Here is a 16,960-nt window from a genome sequence, read left to right on the forward strand (position 1 = left end):
GCTGCCCCCTTCACTTCATTGCTTTTTTTTTTTTTTTTTTTTAGTGAGGCAGTTGGGGTGAAGTGACTTGCCCAGAGTCACACAGCTAGTAAGTGTTAAGTGTCTGAGGCCGGATTTGAACTCAGGTACTCCTGACTCCAGGGCCGGTGCTCTATCACTGTGCCACCTAGCCGCCCCTACTTCATTGCTTTTTTAAGTTTTTATTCTCTCAAAGGCTCTACATCGAGTGGTCAGTCAGGGAAGAGATGATTATGATGATGCAGTATACTACTAAAAATGATAATATACACATATATCTAACTTGCGTTGCTATTCTTTTGATATTTTTGAATTTATATCTCTTTGGTTGAATGAGCCTTATTGCTAGATGTAATTCTGATTATCCTCCCACTATACCACCCCTGAGTATTACGCATATATAGGACAACTAAACGGTTATTTGTCTGATCATACCTGTCCCAATATGACAGATCATTTTATAAAGGACTGTGAAAATCACTGAAAATTCACTACACTAACTGCATCTTCATAAGAATGTTTTTTAGTAATTTCATAAACTGTTGTTGATCATGATTAAGATGAGTCACATACAAAGATTATCTTGCTTTATGGAGTCCGGAATATACCACCACTAAAAGCTGATCTTTAAATTGGACTGAACCCTACCTCATTCTCCTTTTCTTACCTCCCACCGGTGTATGCAGTCAGGGGGTGGGGAGCTTTGCAATTTTTCCTTTTTGCTCTGAGAATGAATCATCTTTTGTTAGTTGAATTTGAAAGGCCCTGTAGTTACTCGTGACTCCTCCTGAACACAATTCACTTGTTTTGCTAGATTTTGTTGGCCTTCTGTTGGTATTAGAAAAACCAAAATGGCAGCTTGGAGAATTCATCTTCTTCCATCATTTGCTTGAAGTCCTTTTTGGATGTAGATGAGGTATAAGTAAAATGTCATTACAATTAAAAGATTTTACCAAAAGGTTGGTGGTTGTGTTTCTGGACACCTTGTAGATATTAACAGGTGCATCCTTGATATATAACTGGAAGTAGTAATTGAAGATAATTTATTTTACGTAGAAAAACTAAAAGACTTAATAATAGTTGGTTACTCATGGGCTTTGTGTACATTTAACTGTCCAGAAAGGGCCCCTGATCCCTTATGATCTGAAGTGATATTGTTCCCCACGGTCCCAGATCTTTGTGACCAAATGATACTGCCCCTCAGGGCTTCCATTTCCTCTTGACCAAAAGTGCTTTTTGTTCTTGAACTATGACACAGAAGTAGGTATAAGCAATGGGATTGCCAAATAGTTGCCTCTTAGTGCCCCCCCCTTCTTTCTAATTGAAATTGGTCCTCTCCACCCTTGAGTTATGACCCAGAATTGGGTATAGGGAGGGAATGGAGTTTCCAGTGTCTGGTTCTGCATCCAGTGCTGGTATAAGGGTCCCCCATAATCTCTTTCTGACCAGTTGTCAGGTTCCCTTACCATCTCTGGCTTGAGAGCTCCCAAAGCTGCTGCTGCTTCTGTCACCACCACCTAGTCCCACACCTGGTATTTTATCCACATGGGATTTAGGATAGCCTCGACTCTTCTTTCATAGATCTCTATTTCTGACCTCTTAATCTGACTTCTTGTTGGCTCTGTTGTTCCAGAATTTGACTTAAGGTGTTAAGGTTTTTCGGAGGTGAATATTGGAAGAACTCAGTTGACCATCCACCATTTTGGCTCCACCTCCAGAAGTTCTGAATCTTTTTTAATGTTAAAACACACACACACACAGACATGGATGTGCTATTTTTCTGCCCCTCCAGTATTTCCTATCCACCTTTCCTCTGGCACCTCTTCCCCAAGACAAAATAGCATTTGAATCCTAGCTTTGCCACTTACTTGTTTGACTTTATATGAATCCCTTGTCCAATCTGGGCCTCAGTTTCCTTGTCTGTAAAATGAGGGTAATCCTGATCTAAATCTTTGATCTTCAAATCTATTCTTGGTTTTTGTTTGTTTGTTTTTGTTTTTGTTTTTTTAGTGAGGCAATGGGGGTTAAGTGACTTGCCCAGGGTCACACAGCTAGTAAGTGTCAAGTGTCTGAGGCCAGATTTGAACTCAGGTCCTCCTGAATCTAGCACCAGTGCTTTATCCACTACACTACCTAGCTGCCCCCCGCCCCCCCTTTTTTTTTCATGGTTGGGTTTTGATCAGTATCTCTCTCTGGATGAACTTTTTCCACTGATGAAATCACAGATCTTCCCCAAATTTGAGTATATGTTATTGTGTAAATAATTATTACTACTAGCACTTTCACATATATCACATAGCCACAATAATATGATGTTGAGCAAATCACTTGCCTAATATGGGTCTTAGTTTCTCCATGTATAAAATAAGGGGATTTTATTAGATGATTCTTCAGGCTCCCTCCCAACTCTGAATCTGATCTTAATGTCTTATGGAAGACGGGTAGGGTGAGTTAGCTTGTGGGATAATTTTCATTAATTTATTGTAAGATTTGTGTAAGAAGCTTCATTACTTAATTCCCAACACTCACAAAACCAATTTACTAGTCTTTCCATCTATTGTATTTGCGTAAATTCATTTGAATCTCTAAATGTTTATGGCAGCTTCTCAGTTATTCCTTTGCTGTCTGCTGTCACTTTCTTTTTTTTGACCATGCATCCCTAGATAATCTAAATATACACTCTTCCCTTTATAGTCTGGTCAGCCTGTGCTGTGGTCCTCTAGTTTTAGGTTATTTTGCTTCCCATTAGCTCATATAGGTCTTACCAGGTTTTTTTTTTTTTTCTGTCCTGGATGTCTTAATTAAGATTAATTGCATTATCCTTTTCCTTTATTCTATAAGGGAAAAAGTATCATTCATCTGTACACTGGAAGTTGGCAGTGGGAGTCCAAGGAACTTTTTAACTCCAGAAGCATCTTCTTTTATAGAGTACTTTGAAAAACAGTCATTGCACTGGGTGGAGAACACACCAGAAAAACAAGTAGAAAGAACATTTGGCTTTGGCATCAAAGGACCTGGGTTCAAAACCTGCTTCTTATGTTTATACCTTGTGTGACTGTGAGCATGTTACTTCACCTCCTGGGCCTCAGTTACCTCAGATATAAAAAGAGGGGCTGAGCTCCCTATCAGCTCCAAATCTATGTTCCTATTAATTCCAGGATATGATTACCGCTACATCTGCTTCACAGGCCTCTTTACCCCTTAGCACCATAGAATCCTCCTCAGCAACTTCAGTATATATCTTGCAATCCAATCTCGCAGTTCCTTTTTCACCAGTGACTTCCTTCTCCAATCCAGTCACTGGCATGGACATACTTTAAAACTAATGGGGGTGGCTAGGTGGCTAGGTGGCGCAGTGGATAAAGCACCGGCCCTGGATTCAGAAGTATCTGAGTTCAAATCTGGCCTCAGACACTTGACACTTACTAGCTGTGTGCAAGTCACTTAACCCCCATTGCCCTGCAAAAACAAAAGAAAAAACAAAACAAAACAAACAAAAAACTAATGGCACTACCTCCAAGACCCTGAACTCCAAACTTTCCTTCTCTTTGTCTTCTATCCTCTCATTCTTCCTGCAACTTTATCTTCTTCCCCATCATGGTCTTCTGTTCTTTAATCTCTTCCTTTTCCCCCTAATCCATTACTAACACCTGGGCTTTATTTGTTTCCTTTACCTTTCTCGGACACCATGGCCAGCTGCTTCAATAATGCATTTACCAGTAGCCCAGAATTTCTCAACTCTTTGGGGTTCTGTGATGCTCATTCTGCTAATCCTCAGTTCTATGTAACCCACACCATCTGTTGTTTTCTCCTCTTCAGACTATCTCTGAGAAGAAAGAGAATAGCTAGTGAAGTATTAAAGTATGCACTTTGTGTTTTCAACATCAATATAGCCATGGTGTCTTTTGTGAGAGTACTGTCTGTACTGATGCTGATTGCAGACAATTTGATTAGTTGTGGCCAAAAAATTCACCACCTGGTGTCTGTCCTCCTGGTGATAAGCCTCTCTGACTTTAATTAGATTTGCTACCTTGTTTATCCCTTAGATCCTCAAATCATCCCTGTCTCAGACTTCTTTGTCTCTATGAATTAGGTACCACCATCCTGCCAATCACTTAGCTTCATCAAACTTTCATTCTCCTCCACCTCATATGTGCAGTCCCTTGTTAAAGCATTGTTTTTTTCTCCATCATCTTTCACATCTTCCTCCTTTACTCATACAGCTATCACTTATTAGTTCAGGCCATCATCATATTTGGTTCTAGACTATTACAGTAGCCTCCTAATTAGTCTCCCTGCATCACTACTCACCAGTCAAATCTATTCTCTACACAGTTGCCAAAGTAGTTTTTCCTCAATCTCAGGTCTGATCATATTATTTTTCATTCAGTAAATTCCACTTGTTCTCTGTTCCCTCAAGGATCAAATGTAGACTCCTTTGGTTGGCATTTATACCCCTTCACACCTTGGATCCAACCAACTTTTCTAACTTTATTATATATTATGTCCCTAAGAGTATCCTATGATCCAATCAGATTCTTGGAAGCAGAGTAGGCATATTGGTAGGCTTGTTTTTGTTCAGTCTTAAAAATTGCTTCTACAATGGTTTTATTTTTTAAGAGAGGCAGTAGAATGTACTGAGCAGAACTTTGGAATTAAGTCAGGAGATCTGGGTTCAGTTTCTAACTCTGCCCTTACTGCACTGTGACTTTGGCAAATCCCTTAACACCTCTGGACCTCAATTTCCTTATGTGCAAAATGCTGATGTACCAGATGATCTTTTTTTTTTTTTTTTTTTTTGCAGGGTAGTGAGGGTTAAGTGACTTGCCCAGGGCCACACAGCGAGTGTCAAGTGTCTGAGGTCAGAGTTGAACTCAGGTCCTCCTGAATCCAGGGCCACTGCTTTATCCACTGTACCACCTAGCTGCCCAGATGATCTTTAAAATAAGGACAATAGTTCTTGCCATTCTTATGCCAATTCAGGGTTTCTGTGAAGATCAAATGAGCTAATACAAGGAAAGATGCTGTATAAACAGTAAAAGCTCAAATTCTACAAATGTAAGTCATCAGTTGTATGTGGTTTCTTCTTCTTCTTCTCCTTTTTTTTTAATCCCCCTTTTGGAGAATCTTCTTCTGGTCCATAACAGCTCCATGGATTGCTTTGTTTATACAATCAATTTTCTTCTTGAATAGTCAGTGAGTAAAATCCACAGGCTTTGTTTAATACAATGAAACTGCTAATTTAGCACTTGTGCCTGTACTGTAAGCTGTTTCTTTGTTTCCCTTTTGGAAAACTGCTTCTAGATGGCACACATTCCTGTCTTCCTAAACGACTACATAGAATATGCTGCCATATGGCCAGAGAAGGGAGTGATTGACAGTAATTAAATTTATTCTGAAATTTTAATAAGGTTTCCCCTCCCCCTTTTCAGTTTGAAGTAAGCTCATGCAAGGCACTGTGTTCTTTATACATATCCAACTGACTCAGGCATAATATTTTTTCATTAGTACATGAAGTCCTAGCTCTGGCTTAAGCTTCATTTGCTGTCATAAGATGAATCTGCATTTAAAATAAAAAAAAAAACACCTGTCAGGCCTAATGCCTCAATAGGTAGTTCTTAGTGCCACTGTGTGGGCGGCATTGCACACAGTGAGCGCAAAATTAAATTCTGTGTGGGCTCAGGTTTGCAGCAGTCCTTTAAGCCAGGCATTTTGAAAAGGGCCTCTCGCTGGGATGAGCGGGTAATAATTACTCCAAGGTAGGGCCTCATTCCCCTAGTTCTCAGTGCATTAAGTGCATACCATAACCTTTTCAAAAACCATTTCTTGATCTATTTTCCTTAAACCCAGTGGGTGATTCAATCTAAAGAAAATGCTGAAAAACCGAAGGAACCTTCCTTCTATTTAGCCAAATAATACCAATGGAGTGTTGTTTTATAGCTTGAGAACTAGCTTTTGAGTCAGGAATATGTGCGGCCATGTGACGCAAGCAAGTCACTTAGCACCCCAGTCAGTAACTGTTGAAGGACTTAGAGAATGGTTGTAGATTTGCGATGGTAGAGGGAGATTCCTCATATCAGTGAAACCACAGATCCACTACATAAAAATAACAGCAATAATAATTAAAAAGCTGACATGTAGTACCCATGTTATCTTATCTGGGCTTCACTGCAGCCCTCATCTTATGTGACTTGCCCATGGTTACCAAGCTCACAAATGATCAGAGATGGAACTTGAAGAAGATCCAGGTCGTCGTCTTCTTCTTCTTCTTCTTCTTCTTCTTCTTCTTCTTCTTCTTCTTCTTCTTCTTCTTCTTCTTCTTCTTCTTCTTCTTCTTCTTCTTCTTCTTCTTCTTCTTCTTCTCCTCCTCCTCCTCCTCCTCCTCCTCCTCCTCCTCCTCCTCCTCCTCCTCCTCCTCCTCCTCCTCCTCCTCCTCCTCCTCCTCCTCCTCCTCCTCCTCCTCCTCCTCCTCCTCCTCCTCCTCCTCCTCCTCCTCCCTCCTCCCTCCTCCCTCCTCCCTCCTCCCTCCTCCCTCCTCCCTCCTCCCTCCTCCCTCCTCCCTCCTCCCTCCTCCCTCCTCCCTCCTCCCTCCTCCCTCCTCCCTCCTCCCTCCTCCTCCTCCTTCCTCCCTCCTCCTCCTCCCTTCTCCTCCCTTCTCCTCTCTTCTCCTCTCTTCTCCTTTCTTCTTCTTCTTTCTTCTTCTTTCTTCTTCTTTCTTCTTCTTTCTTCTTCTTCCTCCTCCTCAATAGGGGTTAAGTGACTTGCCCAGGGTCACACAGCTAGTAAGTGTCAAGTGTCTGAGGCTGGATTTGAACTCAGGTCCTCCTGAATCCAGGGTCGGTGCTTTATCCATTGTACCACCTAGCTGCCCCCAGACCCAGGTCTTCTTGATTCAAGTCAATTCACTATGCTAAAGTGCCAAAGTTATTTTTTAATAACCTAGGGAATGACACTATAGGTCACAGGTCAGTAGCATGGAGTTGCTAACCACTATCTTTTATGCTATCATCCCTTTTGAAGTCATAACCCACAGAAGTTTTATATTACATGAGCCCCAAAGAAGGATTTAAAGACTATTATGGTATACTATAGATCTGTGTTCTGAATTTAAACTTTCAGATTAAAAAAAATTAAGGTACTCCATAGTATTTGGCAGGGTGGGGAGGGGGAAATGGTAATAACTCAAAATATAGCAAAACTTCAAATAAAGCAAATCACAGAAAAAAGGCCAATTACTTGTTTTTTTTTAATTAAGTCCTTTTAATACTGATTCTGATTCCAAAATAGCTATGACTCCACTTTGTTAATATGAGCAATGGGACTAAAATGCTGCTCTATTCATTTCTTGTTACAAGAAAATGGGTGGAGGACAGTATCAGTTGATCATTTTTTCAAAAATACTCTCGGCAAACTAACACTAGGATTTTCAGTAGACTCATTCAACATGCAAGTCTGTACATCTAATTTTAAGGCTAAAGAGTAATTAGATGATAGTCTAGACAATTGATTAATAACTGATTGAGGTGGACTGACCAAGAAAGTTTATTCACAATAAAGTGGTTTATAGTAATGACCCAAGAATCCAGGCTCATGAATTTTATACTTTGCAATAACAGTTAATAAAACTCTTGGTGAGTCCTGTTGGATTATTCTGAATGGAATTTGGAGAAAAAGCACTTCTTTCTTCACTTGGACCAAAGCATTTGGCTCATGCTAACATATAAAAGGAACCTCAAATGTTTTCTGGTGCATAGGAACAGGGATCTCTTTTGTGTTATCCCTGGAAGTGGTCATTAAACCTTCACCTAAAGACCCCTAATGTTTAGAAATTCATTATCTCCCAAGACAACTCATTCCACATTTAGATAGCTTTAATTGTTAGCATTTGCTTTCAGCATGCCTGCCTGAAATTTATCTAAAATTTCTATCCTGTGTTCCTAATTTTGTGCTCTGGGACCAAGTAAAACAAATCATATCCCTTTTCCACAGGGCTACTTTTCACGTACAGTTATCATGTGGACCCTCCCCCAGATCTTTTTTTTTTCAGGTTAAACAATTTCATTTCCTTTATTTTATCCTCCCCTGTTATGTTATGTGGCATGTTATGAGGTGCCACATGAGCTGAGCATGAGAAGAAGGAAGCAAGGGATTCTGAGGCAAGGGGGCCTGGCATGAACCACAGCTTCTGAAAATATAGAGAGTCAGGAAGTGGGATGCCAAATCCAGGTAATAGTAGGTAAGTCAAGTTAGCTGGAACCTCAAAAGGTAGGCTAAAGGCAGACTCTATAGCTGAGTTTGCATTCTGTTTTAATAGAAAATGGGTAACACTGAAGATTCTTCAGCTGCTTTAGCAAAATTATTTTGCCAGTTATGTGGTTGGAGATGATGGTTTGGAAATTGAATGCAGGGACGTCATAATTAAGAATTTGTGACAATAAGGCTTTAGGGTGTTGATCTGAATGACTAATGTCCAGATATGTTGTCCCAGGGAAATGTGAACTTGTGTTTTATGTGATTTTTAATATTGAGGAACAACTTGCAGGTGCTATAATTGCTGCTTACATAATGTACTCCAGGAAGCTCCCTGCTGTTTGGTGAGTCATCTGTAGGAGACTTACAGGGGGAAATGGACTAGAGAAAGACAGGATTAGGTGAAGGTGGGTTATAAGAGACATTCAAAAGTATCTCAGGACAGCTAGGTGGCTCAGTGGATAAAGCACCGGCCCTGGATTCAGGAGTACCTGAGTTCAAATCTGGCCTCAGACACTTGACACTTACTAGCTGTGTGACCCTGGACAAGTCACTTAACCCTCATTGACATGTGAAAGAAAGAGAGAGAGAGAAACAAACTAACCAACCCTGGGGCAGCTAGGTGGCACAGTGGATAAAGCACCGGCTCTGGATTCAGGAAGACCTGAGTTCAAATATGGCCTCAGATGCTTGACACTTACTAGCTGTGTGACCCTGGGCATGTCACTTAACCCTCATTGCCCTGCAAAAAAAATAAAAATTTGAAAAAATTAAATTAAAAAATATATATCCATTGCTAGCCAATATAAATCTTGGAAGGATTCATCAAGGTAAGAGTTTAAAGAATTTAAAAGTCTCTTGAAACTGATTATTGTCTTCATTCTTTATTTACTCTACCCCCAAGCGATTATAACACATTTTAGAAAAATTTTATTGATTATTTACTATGTCCTAGGCTCTTTCGGGAGCGTAAAGATAGTACCCTTTCTCAAGGCATAGTCAGACAGAAGACAGGTATACAATCACTGAAATACAGTTTAGAAAGTGTTAAATGTTGTGAAAGGTACCCAGTGCTGTGGGAGTTCTGTGAGAGATGACTGATGGACTTGAGGAGAGAATCATGGAATGCCTTCCCAAAGAGCAGCAGCATTTAATCTGAACCTTGAGAAATAGGTAATATTTCCCAAGGTTGATTTGTGGGTACAGAAGCAACAAAGCAACGTGCTAGATGGAATATACCTGAGAAGTTTGGGACAGGTGACCAGGCAGGGATGGAGAGAGGCAGGGAGCAGAAGGAAGAACGTCAAAGTCTTTTGCCTTAGAAACAGTAGCAGTTATTTATGGACTGTGATGATATGGATGAAAAATTCAGGGCTTTTTTTTTTTTAATGACAGCTGTGTCCTCCCACTTTCTTTCTCTTTTCATTGTTTTTCCCTGAGTCATTATCCTGTGGATCATCTTGGAGCACCCTTTTGTCGAAACTTTCAACTAAGTGGGTAAAAGTTGTGATGGTGAAACATAGGCGTCAATTAGCTAGCATTGAATTAGTGTTTCAAGTAAAAATGGTGTGTAGGTGGTGTCGGGGAGTGCCTGTGCTTGTATCAGTTGGTCAGGGCAGTGGGCCCCAGCACAGTTTATTTCTTCTTCATTAATCCCCCAAATCTCCAGGATGACCCTCTCTGTAAGTTAAATTTGTCCATACATTACTTTCTTCACCTCAACATGCTTTTTGAACCCTGTTATATAATTTTCAGGTTCCTGACTTATTTGACATTGTTTACATGTTGTTATTTTTTGGCTTCTTCCTTAAAATCCTTTCAGTAAAATGACTACAAATCACACTGTAGCTTATCTATGAGACTTCTTTAGGTAGTGACTGCAAGTAATCTATCCTTACTGTGAGGGTTATTTGTTCATTTCAGTTACTAGTGGTAGGTAGTTCATGGTTTCAATGTCTTGCTGTTAGTGTTTTGCCAAACTATCTTGTCTTTAGCTCTTTTGGAGATATTTGTATTTATGTAATTTGTTTATTCATTTATATATGCTTGTTATCTCATTAGAAAACAACTTGTTTGTGAATAGGGATTTTATTCATTCTTTATGTTTTTATTTCCAGTGCCTTGCACATAGTAGGTGCTTAATAAATACTCGATTAATTCCCTGAACTTAAAAACCAGAAGGATTCTTAGAGATCTAGTCCAATTCCCTCATTTTATAGAATCAGAACAAAAGGAAAAAATGCAGGAAAGAATAAACAACAACAACAAAAGTGAAAATAGCATGCTTCAGTTTGCATTCAGACTCCATAGTTGATACTGTGTACAATGTTCTGTTGGTTCTGCTCATTTCACTCAGCATCAGTTCAAGTGTTTTCCAGGTTTTTCTGAAATCCATCTGCTTATAATTTCTTATACAACACTAGTATTCCATCACATTCATATACTCCAACTTGTTTAACCATTCCCCACTTGATGGGCATCCCCTCAATTTCCAATTCTTTGCCACCACAAAAAGAGCAACTACAAATATTTTTGTACATGTGGGTTCTTTTCCATTTTTTTTTAATCTCTTTGGGATATAGACCTAGTAGTGGTATTGCTGGGTTAAAGGGTTTGCACAGTTTCATAGCCTTTCCATGGTTCCAAATTGCTCTCCAGAATAGTTGAATCAGTTCACAGCTCCACCAACGGAGCATTAGTGTTTCAATTTTCCCACATCTCCAAAATTTGTTGTTTTCCTTTTTTGTCACATTACCAATTGGATAGGTGTGAGGTGGTACCTCAGAGTAGTTTTAATTTGCATTTCTCTAATCACTAGTGATAACATTAGCTTTCATTTAATATCACCTTAAATTTTTTTTTTCTTGCTATCCAAAGGATGATTAATGAAAAAGGAGAAAAGGAAGTAATGATCATAAAGAGCCAGCATGGGTCAGGAACATTTCTTGACACTGTTAGAGAATACTAAAAATATTACCTAGATTTTAGCAAAGCATTTGCCAACTTCTTGTGCTATTCTTATGGACAAAATTGGGGGGATATGGACTAAAAATAGTCTTAGATGGAATTAGAAATGATGGACCCAGAGAGTAGTATTCTTTTTTTTTTTTTTTTTTAGTGAGTCAATTGGAGTTAAGTGACTTGCCCAGGGTCACACAGCTAGTAAGTGTTAAGTGTCTGAGGCCTGATTTGAACTCAGGTACTCCTGACTCCAGGGCCGGTGTTCTATCCACTGCGCCACCTAGCTGCCCCCGAGTAGTATTCTTTAAATGGTTTCATGTCATGTGGAAGGAGGACTTTAGTGGAGTAACAGGCACCCCTATTATTATTATTTTTGTTGTTGTTGTTTTTCAGGGCAATGAGGGTTAAGTGACTTGTCCAGAGTCACACAGATAGTGTCAAGTGTCTGAGGCTAGATTTGAACTCAGATCCTCCTGAATCCAAGGCCAGTGCTTTATCCACTGCACCACCTAGCTGCCCCACCCCTATTATATTTAACTATTTTTTTCTTTTGAGGCAATTGGGGTTGTTACTTGCCCAGGGTCAGAGAGCTGGTAACTGTCTGAGGCTAGATTTGAACTCAGGTCTTCCTGACTGTAGGGTGATGCTCTATCCACTGTGCCACCTAACTGCCCCCACGTTTAAAATTTTTATCAGTAACTCAGATGAGTAGATATGGCAACTTACCAGTTGCAGGTTACACATAATTAAAACACATAGATAAGTCATTAGATGAGAATTGGGATCTAATAGGAACTCAATAGGTTGGAAGTAATATCATAAATACCATATAGCTAAAATGGAGGGTCACCATGGATCCTAAGGAAAAGGAAAACATTGTGGTTAAGAAATAAAGAGTATCTCACCTGTGTTGCCCATGGGATGTTGCCCTAAACTGTCAACACAAATAATGGCAGTTCCCAGCCATACTGCCCCCCCCCCAAAAAAAATTGTCTTTCAGCACTAAACACCAGCTAATTAACTCCTATTTCCTAGACAGAACATTTACCCTCTCATTTGGTGATTTTTATGACGTGACCAAGATGCTTCATTGGCCAGTGGTTCAGAAAGGCAACAGAGAAAAGTGACAGTGGGAGGAGACAGCTCCTAGCTGGCATTTTTTTGTTGTTGTTTATTTTTTGGTGAGGCATTTGGGGTTAAGTGACTTGCCCAGGGTCACACAGCTAGTAAGTGTTAAGTGTCTGAGCTGGATTTGAACTCAGGTCCGCCTGAATCCAGGGCCAGTGCTCTATCCACTGCGCCGCCTAGCTGCTCCCTAGCTGGCATTTTTTTAAAAAATGACCCTCAGGTTCCTATCAGTATAATAAGTTCAGAAACTTCTTTCATAATCAAAGCAAAGGAATCAGAAGACATGTACTATTTTCGTGACCCTGAGCAAATAACTTAAACTAAGCCTTGGTTTCCTCATTTGTAGTGATAGTTGCATTTGATGGCTATATGAACCCATCTTATTTTGCCTATGAGTTTTCTCTTTTCCATTTGAATACCCACATCATGAAATCACCAATCCATTGATGTATAAAATCATTTTCACTATTTTTGGTTGCCATCTCAGTAACTTGAGTTTTCATTCATGTCAAAAGTCTCAGTTTTGTTTTCTTCCTATACTTAATGAACACAGTTAATTTTAGGGGGATCTAAATGTGAAACAACCTTCCTCTCCCCTTTTTTATTGCTCACTATGGCGAGAAATTTTATCACCCAGTGGTCAGTCTGGTGTCATTAAGACTCCACATTGAACTAGGCTGGGTGCTAGACCTGTGCTCAGAGCCTTTCCAAATTCAGAGGATCTACCAGGGTGTCCACTCTGCTGGCAGAGGCTTTGAGAACTGTCAGGATCACTGCAATACCATGACATGAAACATTACAGTATGACTTTGTGTAAATTGCTTTATATTTATCCCTGTGTAGTTTATCTATTAGATTTAATTAATCATTCTAGCCTATTGATACTGTTTTGGATCCTGATTCTGTTAACTTAGTGAATTAGCTCTACTTCCCTATTTCATGTCCTCTGCAAATTTGATAAGTATTCAAGTATTTAAATTACAGATAAAGATGTTATACAGATAAGGGCAAATCTTTGACTAGCAAAAGTAATAAAAAAAATCACCATTTGTATTCCTAATTCAATGACTTAAACTTCTTACTTGACCACAAAAATTCCATGGTTAGCAGTTTGGTAAATGATTTAGAAAGGTGGGGACAGGGGGCAGGAACTGAGCACTGAAATAACTCCCAAGTTTTGCCGTTGATACCAAGCTCTTTTCAGTTTTAAAATGCCAAACAGATGGGCCCAAGCTGGAGAGAGATTTTACAAAGAGAGTGTGAATAGGCAGAGAAAGAAAAACAGATGAGCCTCAATATGGACAAGTCTATGTTAATATATCCTCATCACAGTCATAAGATAATTATATTTATAAGATAATCATCGCTGTAAACTGTGGCTAAGAAAAGTCTTCAGGGTCAGGGTAGACTTCCCATCAGATTACAGCCTAATGTTTCTGTAGCCTAAAAATGTCAAGTCTCGACTGAAAAAACCCCAAACAAATAAATTCTCAAATATTTATAGAAACCATGATGCATCTGAGCCTAGTTTTCAATATGTGGTAATTAAAAAGAAAGTCCAGAGAAGAGTGAGTAAAATGATTAAGAAGGTAAAGCTATAATTGAAAGAAAGAATACAGTAATTTCCAGCATAGCCAGTATCCATTATTATGACTACTGGAAAATAATTGATGTCCAAAGTTGTACTTCTGTGAATCTTATGTTTTAAGTTTGTGGCCAAAATGTGGCATGAAAAAAGCATGTATTTTCCTTCCTTTGACTTTGTTATATAAAGACTTTCATATACTTCACCACAAACAGTTCTTAGCTGGGTTTGGGGTTTTGCATTTTGCATTTTCTGCATTAGTTAAAATTAACTAATTTCTTAAGTAATTCAAAAGCATTGCCATTTCATCTATATAGGTACATATTTTGTCAGTACCGGTTGCTCTTCCACAGTAAACACACATATACATACAGAAACATACACCTTAGTTTCATGTATTGTCATATCAAACCTGATGGTGATAAGCTTCCCCAGTGCAATCTGTTACCAGCCCATACTCAAAGTCTTTGTAGCTTGGTAGGGGCCCACAAGAGGTTTTATGCCTTTGATGTTGATTATAGGAACGTAGAGAGACTTCTATACCACAATGAGACATCTATCCAAGTAGGGCTATGGTGGAAGAGTTGAGTATCCTGTCATTTAAAAAGAAAAACAAAAAAACTGTCACCTCCATGTAGACATAAATTTTCTACAGTATTTTAAAGTAATTTTTAATAAATTTTCTTCTTTCATTGGGAGTACCAACCTTTTATTTAATGGAATCAATGAAAAATTCTACCCATGTAGACCCAATACCCTGGGATGTTGAGAGGTAAAGCTGCTTGTTCAAGGTCATACTACTGTTATGTGTCAAAAGCAGGTCTTGAATCTAGATCTTCTAAGATACTGGTTCTCTCTCCGCTGCACCACAGTACCTTAAATCTACTTTTAAAAAATGACAAGAGATAAAAGGAGAAGTCTAGGATGAGGGTTATTGACTTTTTTTTCCTGTATTTTGTATCCCTTTGGCAATGTAGAGATGCCTATAGGCCCCTTTTTATAATATTATTTTAGATCTACAAAATAAATAGGATTAAAAAGGAAGCCTATTATATGGGAATAGTTATTAAAATGGGCTGTTTTTCTATTTTTGTTTTTGTTTTTTTTTTAATTTCACAAATTCTAATTAAGAATCCCTGGGCTAGGAAGATAAAAACTGAAAAGGAAAATTATAACACTAATAAGACCATGGAATATACAAATAGGGTAAACATACAGACTTTCTCAAAATACTAAAAGACAAAATCTAGGCAGTAACTCTTAAAACTTGAACAGTTATTTTGGAATAAGTTAAAGGGAATACTATTTTACACATTGAATAATGATCTCAATGAAACTCATTACCCCGGCACAATTTTAAATGAGAAATCAGGTCATGAAGGGGTTGAGGTGAATTTGTATCTGAGTGGATCAAGATGGGTTAATAGGTGAATTTATAGATGCTTTCAGGTAAATTTCTAACTTATTGAGATCAGCATTAGAAGAACCACTATATCCTTTCAGACTGTCCCTTCATATCATATAACCACACTGCTGGCCTGCAGGGATCATTGGGCGCAGTATGCTAATTCTTAAGCATTTGTAGCTTTCTCTATTTGATTCTTGAATAACAGGACATTTATGTTAATTGGATATTTAAGGGGGAGAATGTTTTCCTTTCTGTTCTTTGGTGGAGTTTAATAGTTGCTACTAAGTACTGGAGATTGAGATAGAATTTCTCTTGCATTTCTTCTACCATGAACCAGTGAACTAGAAATTTACTAGGTACCAGGCACTATGATAAGCCCAGGAGATACAAAGAAAGGCCAAAGCATTCCCTATTCTCAAGAAGATGAATAAAGGAAATAATTATGATCTCATCAAGGGACATTAACTGTTCAAATATATTGTATCTCAAATTTTGAGGGACCCAAAGACTTTCCCAATCTCCTGAGTTGCTATTCTTGAGGGAAAGGGCTGTTTTGTTTTTGTTTTTTGTTTTTGTTTTTGTGAGGCAATGGGGGTTAAGTGACCTGCCCAGGGTCACACAGCTAGTAAGTCTCAAGTGTCTGAGGTCAGATTTGAACTCAGGTCCTCCTGAATCCAGGACTGGTACTTTATCCACTGCTCCACCTGGCTGCCCCCTGGCTGTTTTATTTTTGACTTTGCACCTTGAGCTGTGCTTTATATTGAATAGGTCATAGGATCATAGATCTAAAGACAGATCCTAGAGGTCCTCAAAGTCCAAGAACCTCATTTTACCAATGAGGAAAGTGAGGCAGACAGGATAAAAGATCTACCCAGGGTCACACAGCTAGTAAGTATCTGAAGCAGTATTTGAACTCAGGTCTTCCTAACTCCAAGTCTAGAACTTGATCCACTGTATCCACTAGCTGCATCAATAAATTTTTCTTGAAATGAATTAAACCAATCCTTACTTGAAACATGAATAGGCTCTACAGCTCACCTAATAAATAGGTAGTCTTCCATATTCTGCTTAGAAGCTTGTATTGTTTTTACCTATTCAGAGATGTCATGAGTTTAGGCAGAATTGACAGGAATTTTAAAATATGAGTTTTGGTTTAGTATGCCAAAATAATTTATATACCCACTTGAGGCCTGTGTGTAAGTTCTCATTAAATTGGTACACTGCACTTCCCTTTCTTTGCAGTTGTGAGGAGAAGCAAGTTCTTTGATTTTAAAAAAGGGTAGGAGGGCTTATTTGCCCTCTTTCTTTTTTGTCTTCAGAGGACTTTCATTTTCACCTGTCTGGTGCTATCCATCCAAAAAAGCATAAATATAATACAGAGATAGGAGCAGAGAGGGCTTTCTTTTATTTTTCCGACTTGTGCCTGGTGGCTTTTCTCCAACAATCCTTTTAATTTTTTCTAACTTTATTCCAGTAATATATGTTAATGTGAAGTATTCCCTACTGACCTCTTGTACAAAGGCAGCAGGGTGTTTTAATAAGGGACTGCATTTCAACGGGGTGTACTGTGGAGAATTATTAGTGCATCATGAAGCCCCACAGAGGCTGCA

General features: G+C 38.9%; 1 protein-coding gene across 3 annotated transcripts in view; it reads left to right on the forward strand.

Moving 5' to 3' along the window:
• PKIA (cAMP-dependent protein kinase inhibitor alpha) overlaps positions 1-16,960 on the forward strand; it is a 77,218-nt gene that overhangs the window by 15,815 nt on the left and 44,443 nt on the right. The gene's annotated exons all lie outside the window — the stretch shown is intronic.

Source organism: Dromiciops gliroides, chromosome 1, assembly GCF_019393635.1.
Source record: "Dromiciops gliroides isolate mDroGli1 chromosome 1, mDroGli1.pri, whole genome shotgun sequence".
In the NCBI taxonomy this organism is placed as follows: domain Eukaryota; kingdom Metazoa; phylum Chordata; class Mammalia; order Microbiotheria; family Microbiotheriidae; genus Dromiciops; species Dromiciops gliroides.